General features: G+C 33.7%; 1 long non-coding RNA gene across 4 annotated transcripts; it reads left to right on the top strand.

The window, feature by feature from the left end:
* Positions 1 to 1685: 1685 nt before the first annotated feature.
* On the top strand, positions 1686 to 4593 carry LOC110918272. 4 transcript variants are annotated; one of them, XR_004883105.1, is made up of 9 exons: positions 1686 to 1853; positions 1959 to 2146; positions 2263 to 2348; positions 2444 to 2523; positions 2627 to 3003; positions 3099 to 3153; positions 3907 to 3976; positions 4095 to 4182; positions 4363 to 4593. It is a non-coding gene; the product is annotated as an uncharacterized LOC110918272 (long non-coding RNA). The 4 variants fall into 4 exon arrangements; XR_004883106.1 differs by having other exon boundaries at positions 1959 to 2012; XR_002581193.2 differs by lacking the exon at positions 1959 to 2146 and having other exon boundaries at positions 1686 to 1911.
* The last annotated feature ends 5071 nt before the right edge of the window (positions 4594 to 9664 follow it).

The raw sequence follows: 9664 nt of genomic DNA on the forward strand, positions 1-9664 counted from the left end.
AAGATCAAATAGGAAGTTAATTTTCTCTAGGAAGGATAGGAAGCCATAGGATTATGACATGTGGCAAATTTTAAAATAAAGAGAAAGGGTATTTTAGTCAATCCAACTCTTTCTTCTTCCTTTTTCAAAACCCAGTAAATTCAAAAACCCGTCATTTTCAAAATCCACCATCTTCAACTATTTCTTCACTTTATATCTCAATAATCACTACATTATAGTGCGATTTTCATCACAAATCAATGATTCAGAACCCGATCAACGTGTTCTTCAGCTTTTTTTTTGAAGAAAACCCAGTTTAATTTCATAAAAAAATCTCGTTTTTTCCGGTGATTTTGGAGATAATCACTCGATTCGTTCGATTCGAGCGTTGATAAGTGTTTCTATCATTCAAATTCCGTCAATTGATGAAGAAATCGGCTTCGATCCATGTAAGAAATTCTTTAATTTCATTTTCATGATCTGGGTTTTTTATTTAGTCATTGCGTTTTACGATCTTTGCGGGGGTCCGGGGGCGGCAGCCCCCGGTAGCGGGGTCCCAGGGGCGGCAGCCCCTGGCGGGGTCCAAGGGGCAGAGCCCCTGGCTGGGGTTGAGCTCGGAAATTTTTTTTTTCTATTAAATTGCTGTACTAAAAACGCATCAGAAAAATTAAATTTCCATAAATTGGCTCATTTCGAAGACAGTAATTCGTAGACAATTCAGACAGTTCACAGTGACAGACAGTTTTATGTGTCCATTGCGTTTTAGAAATAAGACAGTTCACAGTGACAGACAGTTCACAGTGACAGACAGCTATTGCGTTTTAGAAAAAAACACATTTTTAAGTGTTTTTAGTCATTGTGTTTTAGGTAAAACACATTTTTTAGGTGTTTTCAGTCCATTGCGTTTTAGAATGAGTCATTTTTAAGTGTTTTCTGGCCATTGCGTTTTACATATAAGACATTTCTTTGTGTTTTTGGTGCATTGCGTTTTAGGTAAAACACTTTTTTATGTGTTTTCAGTCCATTGCGTTTTAGAAAACAGACATTTTAAGTGTATTCTGCCATTGCGTTTTACAAATAAGTCATTTTTTTGTGTTTTTGGTGCATTGCGTTTTAGGTAAAACACATTTTTATGTGTTTTCTGGCCATTGCGTTTTACAAAAAAGTCATTTCTTTGTGTTTTTGGTGCATTGCGTTTTAGGTAAAACACATTTTTATGTGTTTTCTGGCCATTGCGTTTTACAAAAAAGTCATTTCTTTGTGTTTTTTGTGCATTGCGTTTTAGAAAAATGTCATTTTTTAGGGTTTTTTTTTCATTGCGTTTTACGATACTGGGGTTTTTTCTATTGCGTTTTACGCAACTGGGTTTTAAATTTTTTTTTTTCAAAATATAGCAATAGTATACTCGTTTTAAAGATAAAAAAACACTCGTTTTTTTGGTGCAATTTTTATAAAAAAATAATGTCGTATGAAAGAGTTATTAACGTTTAAAAAATGGGGGGAATTGGAGGAGAGAGAAACTATTGGCTTGGATTGACTAGATTGCCCCTGAAAAAAGTCACGCGCCTCTTTTTTTACTTTCAATTTCCCTGATTTAATCTTAGCCCTTGATTAAGTAAATGGATGGTCAAGATCACTTCCTAGCCTTCCTAGCCAAATAAACTTCCTATTATATCTCCACTATTCAAAATTTTAGACTTCCCTAAACACAACCCTAACCCCCAAATCTAACCTGCTTGCTCACATCCTCTCTACCAATCTTGATCGGCTCCCAGATCTTTGAACGGCCACTACATCGTCGTGAACGGCTGACCACCACACTTCTTCCTATTGTGAAGGCCCTTTGATCCTAATTCAGCAATCTGTTTTTCAGGGTATATCGAACAACGCCATTCCTCCCTAAAATTTAAGCTTTAGAAATCAGTTTTTCAGGTTATGATTTGTCCAGATTAGTTAACTTGTATTTTTGGGTGTTTTAGTATTCCAAGTTGATGAAGGGATGCTATTAGATATATCATCTTTAACTGCTTGTGGTAAACGCATTCACTATTTGCCCGTTCTCTCTAAAAGAGAACTTGGTTTTCTGTAGCATGGGTTGATGGATATGTCTTACTTATAAGTGTCCTTTACCATATTTTATTATTGTACAAGGAGGAATTGAGAACAAGTAAATATTGTTTTCTATTTGCTCATTTGATGATTTGGTGCTTCTATTTTGTCTATATTGTGTGTGTCGATTTACCAGAAGTTTGTTTTACTAAGTATGTATTTTTATTTCTTTAGTTATGTGTATGGGGATGGGGATGGAAGGTTCTTCGAAACATTTCAATTAAACGATGATAGCTGGAGAGACTGAATCTTGTGGAAAGGTGAGTACAATTATGAGAACACATGATTAATGATGTGTCATGCATAAAAGTATTATTGTAAATATATTGGTTTTGTGACGTTATAATTTTTGCAGTTGTGTCATTTAATCAATATTTTCTGCTGGGTTTTGGTGGGGTGATCTACATGTACTGTTTCAAGAAAAATCTTATTCTGGTAAGAAGTATTTATATTTAATTGTGATAATTTTTTTAAATGGTTATGCATCCACGATTTATAGGTTCAGAGACACCTCTTAATGGTTATGCTTTTTGGGCAGGTAAGCTATGTATTAAGGTCACTTCTCAATCTTTTTTTGAACTCCCGAACACTTTCGGGGCACCCACTAGACCAAATGGAGTACTCTGAGAGTAACCCGAGTCCATCACCAATTCCGTGGAAAACCTGGTAACCTACCTGCCCGTAGGCACGATAGTGAAATTACTGATAAAACCCGTTTGACTCAAGGATCAAACCCAGATTTCCTTGGGTCTTCTATCATTGCTCACTAGTGCCTCACTATGCACCAAGTGGTAGTTGAACCTACATTTCCCAAAAGAAATGCAAGCATTCCACCACATAATTCGCATCACTTCTCAATCAAAGGTGTCTTATATCTCCGAGGAGCTTTGCATAGGATGTGATGTATATGTTAAGGTTAGCGTGCCGTGTGCTATTAATTTATATTATTCTTTATTTTTACTAACAGTAATTGTATATTGAGCATGATATTTTTTACTTTGTTACTGTAGAAATACTCGTTTGATGCAATTGAGATCATCAATTTACCAAAAGATTTGGATAAAGGTACCCCTGATCCATTCCATTAGCATAAATTATGTTGTTATATAAGGAAAATAAATCATGCCTTTAGCTTAGAGTTAAATAAATATCACATTTTTTTCTTCATCTATCATGTCATTGTGTCTCCCATTTTTTCATGATTTTTAAAACCAAACACATGTATTAGTTAAAACCAAACACATGTATTAGTTTTTTCTTCATCCATCGGTTCGGTTTTTGCAGATTTGTTTTGAGTTTGGAGTTGATCTAATTCATATGAATATGTCTACATTTTATTTTCTATATAGTTGAAGCCTGCATTAGTTTCAGTTAGAATTTACATTTCATAAAGGGTGCCTTTAGAAAAGTTAGGTTAGAAGCTATGCAATTTGTGGTGGGATGAAATATATTTTGATTATAATATTGTTGTGATGGGTAAGAGTATCTAGTTTAAAGGTAACTTGGAGCATTGATAGATTCGAAGTTCGAACACACATAAGTAGTTGTATTTTATTACCAAGGTTATTTTAGATATTTTATTCTTATGATTTTTTCTTGTATTATTATCTAAGGAGGATTTAGTTAATCTTTAGGTTCTGACTTTGTTGGGTTTAGTGTTCATTCAGCTAAAGATCACAAAACTAAAGAAGATGGAAAGTGAGAAGAAAATAAATAAAAAAAAAACAACCCAATTACTAACATGTAACTAATACAAATTATCATAATGTATGATAAAAGAGTTGTAATATACTCGGAAATTTTTTGAATTTTTTATAGGACAATGGCCGTGTATGCTACACGAAGTGGTGCCAGTATAAGGGTTAAACTCAACTGGGCCAACTCTAGGGTGAGCACTTAAGCCCTTATTTAAATTGTGGTGTAAACGATACTAAAAATATATAAACCCTTTACTTTAAACTTAAATCGTAACGTTTTCACACTTCTTCATATTTTTAATTGTGTAGTTTCCATGTTGGCCGGGAAGTACTGAATGCGTCTACTATGTTCATGAAGGAGATGGCTTACGAATAAGTTGAAATATTTGATGACAATGTAAGTTTAGTCATATTTTAGCCTGCATCTTAGAGAAATATGTAGTTATATGTCCAAACAAATGTTTAAATTCATAGCTTTAGATATAGTCTTGAAATTAAATATCCAAACAAATGCTTAAATTCTAGATTAAGATTTATATTCAGGTTTAAGATGTATTTTATTTAATTGTTGTCTCAGGTTGGGGGGAAGGAGTAGAGGAATACTCGTTTACGGATACGGATAGCATTCGCGATGATTGGTCGACTTATGCAGCTACCTCTATTTTTAAGTGACAAGCCGTATTTTAGGTGTCGATGAATGTATTTACAAACAATTTTTTGGTTAACGTTAAAATATTTGTAGTATTTTTGACAAATGATTATGTAATAAATTGTTTTGGTATATATATGTGTATTTTTTTTTGAAATATATTTATTGTTTTTGTTATTATATATGTATATAGGGTAAATTAATAATTCTATATAATTTTTTTAAATAATTGAAAGCATGACACGCGAAATGAATGTCATAAATATGTTTCATAAATGTGTCATAAACGTGTGTCATTAAATAATGTCATAAAGTGAGTCTCATAAATGCGTGTCATGAAAACATGACACACAAATGCATGTCATGTTAATTTTATGACTTCTCAATCAACGACTCGCTTTTGCGTGTCATAAACACCCTTTCATGACGCACAATGCGTGTCAAGAAAGATGTTTTTTCTAGTAGTGAGCCTTGCTTAAAAGATAGAAAAACGATATAGAAACGACATATAGTCCTATAAATTGATCTACAGAGACTAACATTAAAGCATTTTCTTGTAATATATATCTAGTCCCCCAATATTCAAAAAACGACACGCCCAAAAAAGATTTACTTTAGAAAAAAGCCCGATTAGGCGATGTTTATCCAAAGTCGATCTCCCGATACTTTATAGATGCTTTCATTATATTATTTCTTGCAATAAGCCACATGTAGCGATGTTAAAGTTTTTAATGACCGACACTTTATGCTTTCATTGTAACTAGGTTTAAAGAAGTTCGCCGCGTTGCTGCGAATTTCTTTTGTTATTTAGTCTGTGTTCACATGTATTTTAAAATCACTACGAGCGCATTGCGAACGGAACTGCTAACAAGAATAAAAAGAAAATGTAGAAAAAAACACTAGAAGATCCGAGGGACCTACAAGAGTTGACCACAGCCTGTTTCTGGCATACACTGCTTGTGCCTCGCTAACTGGCTATAACAGGTCATATGGCCATACATGGAGCATGCTTGGAAGGCACGCCCCGTGTCTGGGCCTCCAACAGCCTATACATACAAGGCCAGTTTAACCATATTCACTTGCTCCTTTATTCGTCCCTTCGCCACTACCACATTTCTATTCTACCCACTATCTCTAATCATTGTAATCACTAAGAAAAAAAACACAAAATCATGGTGTATTAATATAATCTTTTCATGTTTGATGAAAACTAGTTCCATGGCCATTCTTGGCTAAGTTTCTTGATGGTGTTTTGGGGGAAACTTGCCCCCTTGATGGGGAGTTAACTAAGGTAAACAATGGGTGAATAAGATGTGTATGTTTGTGTGTATGTGTTAATGGCTTTGATTAATTAATATATAGTTTATTGAAAGTGAGGAAGTATTAGTGTCGCCATTAACTTGGGTCATTAGTCTTTCGGCTTAACTCTTAAAATCTTCCAATTATCTTGCATCGCCATTAGCTTGGGTCGTTCATGTTTTCTATGTCTATGTAGAGTCAAAATATGTTGATGCTCTGTAAGGAGGTTAAATGTTTTGGAATGGGACTTGGGGTTGGTAAGCTCTTCCCATTACGTGGCGTTGGTACCAAAGCGTAAAGGACTTAGTTTTTATAAAAGTAACTACTTTAGAGGAATTGACAACTCACCAAAGGAATCATAGTGACAATTAATTTAAACCCCTTAAAATATTTAATTAACTAAAGCTAAATCATAGTGGTATATACTTTCCACGCTGATTGGGCGGTACTATTATGGTTTGATCCGGCCTTGAGTGGTCTCTCTTTGCGGATTCAAAACGATATGGTCGAGTGTGTTGGGATCTCGACCCAGGTATTACACAACTTTATGCATTAAAACAAATAGTTTCTCGTTTAACAATCGAGCCCTCTTAACCCATGGTAAGATTTAGTTAAAAAGAACATCAAGAGTTAAGTTGATCTAAACACCCCTTTTTCTTTTCATTGACTAACCTCTTCATTTTTATTTTAAGCCATTTTTAACCTTTTACTTTTGATTGATTTGATTAGACGCTAACGAAGACTTGGTACTAAAACTCGCTGTATTCTTGGACGACCTCAGTATCTTACCATCAATATATTACGCAAACGATGGGTGCACTTTCCCAACGTGAAGTGTAGTATAACATTATTTTATCGTGTTTTTATAAATATTAAAACTTGAACTAGTGCATAAAACGGCTAAAAATATACCATCTTTTACGTGCACACCACACCACGTCAAGGCTACATTGATGTATTCAACGATTATATAGCCTCGGCCGATAGGCCCAGGAAATCTTCGAAATTTCATCGTGATGAGGATAGATCATTGTAATTATTGGTCTAAAACGATAAATTCCTTATAAGCCAGAGTAATCAGCTAGCATTGACTACATCCCTACCCATTGTACACACTGCCTCGCTAACGATTGAATAGTCCGATGAAGTGTTAAGATCATGGAGATGTGGGCGGTTCGCTCCTAGGACGTCATTAGAATTCCACTAAACATTATCATTTAGAGGAAGAAGAATCGTAACAAGGTTTCCATAGGTGAACCTACGGAAAGATCATTGTCGAACCCAACATGATAGAACTACCTGTGAACAAGTAAAAACAACCGATCTTAGAGGGTTCGAAGCTTTTGTTTTGACCCTTGTGAGGTCCTACCGACGTGAGTTCTTGCTTGCCCCATCCGATTGGACATCATGGATCCCTAACACGACACGTGCTAAGGGAAACTAAACTCAAAGGGCCCGTGGCATTGCGCCTTGTTTGCGATGTACAAGATGTATGTGGCCTTTTTGTAAACCTAAAATGACTCTCGGCAACAAATATCTCGACTCACCCATTGATAAAGAACGTAAAAATGTGAAATTTGGTGTGAATAATATATAAATAAATTAATTAATAAAAATAATATATATTAATATTAAGAGAAATAAATTGTACTCATTACGTATCTCAAAAATGTCAAAATATTTACTTAATACTAAAAAATGACACTAAGGTTATTATATTTTTTAAAAATTTTATTTTCTCCTATATAAATCTATACTATATTATAATACATATAACGAGAACATAAAAATAATTTTATATAGTTTTAAAATTTTATTATATTTTTTAAAGCATATGGTACAATCCTTTAAAACATGTTCTTGACTTTTAACAAACTTCCTACACGATTTTTAAATGACCATAACATTTTCATACATTGCTATTTCTATATAAATAAATCATGAAAACAAACATTTTATCCTTTTTAATTTGAGTATGGTATTACTACTGTTTTTTAAATAAAAACTAAATTAACATGCTACATTATTTGACCAGTGTCTATGTTTCGCGTTGCATCGCGCGGACTCTTAAGTTTTTTTATAGCTCGCATTCATTACATTTAAAGAAAATATGTATACGTGGTTGTGTTTAGTTTTCTTTTCTCGAAGTTTCAGTTTAAATTTTGATGAAAACCGGATTGTATACGAGATAGATTATTTATTTGGTATCGGATGCTATATCGAGTGTCAGTGTCGCATCGGTGTCAAGATGAACGAAACCAACTCTTACAATACATCGTCAGTAATCGGAAACGGTATTGATTTTCTTTATTATGGTTTTCGGTCGATGTAAAATAAAATTTTATTTTTTTGGTTACATGACTTTATTTTTTGTGTTATATCAAACACTTTTTACAAACAAACTTACTTTAGTATTGATTGAACCTTTTTTTTGTTATGTACAAGATGTGTTCAGAATAATATATTTTTTGTGTCGCAAGGCATACAGATTGCTGATACTGTACTAGTAACGAAACGAATTAGACCAATACCGACCAAACAAATTCGGTACCACTATTGGTGTTACCGGAACCAATGTAGGTTTTCGTTTCTTTTGTTTTCAATCGATGTAACAAATTTTATTTTTTTTTCATATATAATGTTTTATTTCATACCGATTATATCGTCGCGACGTACTTATTTTTATCTACGTTTTGATATAAACTTTTCAAAACTGAGTTGCGGCAACACATGGATATAAACCACTCGGTTAAACCAAGTTGGTAACCTGAATTATGTATTTGAGGTGGCTTAAAAACTGTTTATGATATGACATCTCGCCTAAAGGATCTCACATCGTCTTCATGGGTTGGCAAAGTGTGGGGAAATTTTTGGCAGAGTTGTGGAAAATTTTGCCACTTAAATTAAACATCTTTTACCAGTTAAACTTTGTTAAACTTTGTAGAGATGACATGTCGTTCCTATAGGATAAATATATATATATATATATATATATATTTTATTTTCTTATATTTTCATCACTCCTGAAAAAGAATAAGAAGATATTTTCGTCTCTACAAATTGAAACTAAAAAAGGTTTTTTGTTGGATGTTCAAAAAAAACCTTTGCCAACCCTGCTAATCTGCTTATGTTTTAAAAATATTCTTTCGTTGGACGTTAAAAAAAAAGGTTTTTCGTTTATAAAAAAATAATAGAAAAACAATTTTAACCCTATAGGAATGATAGCCTTGCTTAAAAGATAGAAAAACGATATAGAAACGACATATAGTCCTATAAATTGATCTACAGAGACTAACATTAAAGCATTTTCTTGTAATATATATCTAGTCCCCCAATATTCAAAAAACAACACGCCCAAAAAAGATTTACTTTAGAAAAAGCCCGATTAGGCGATGTTTATCCAAAGTCGATCTCCCGATACTTTATAGATGCTTTCATTATATTATTTCTTGCAATAAGCCACATGTAGCGATGTTAAAGTTTTTAATGACCGACACTTTATGCTTTCATTGTAACTAGGTTTAAAGAAGTTCGCCGCGTTGCTGCGAATTTCTTTTGTTTTTTAGTCTGTGTTCACATGTATTTTAAAATCACTACGAGCGCATTGCGAACGGAACTGCTAACAAGAATAAAAAGAAAATGTAGAAAAAAACACTAGAAGATAACCGAAAGAAAATCAACAAAAAAAAGTTGTATGGTAACGATGTTGTTCGTATGAAACACGTGGTCAGAGAAGAGCAAATTGTTCTCGGTACCGGTAACAAATTTGCCGAACCGAAAGATCTTAAGTACCAATTCGGTACCGACTTTTGGCGTTCGTGGTACCGGTTCAAAACCGTTTTTTACCTTCATATACCGGTACTGTAACCGGTTTCCTGTATCGGTTGACACCGAGCTCATCCCTACCCCTGAAACTAAAAAAAGGAAAAAT

Source organism: Helianthus annuus, chromosome 16 (assembly GCF_002127325.2).
Source record: "Helianthus annuus cultivar XRQ/B chromosome 16, HanXRQr2.0-SUNRISE, whole genome shotgun sequence".
Lineage (NCBI taxonomy): Eukaryota > Viridiplantae > Streptophyta > Magnoliopsida > Asterales > Asteraceae > Helianthus > Helianthus annuus.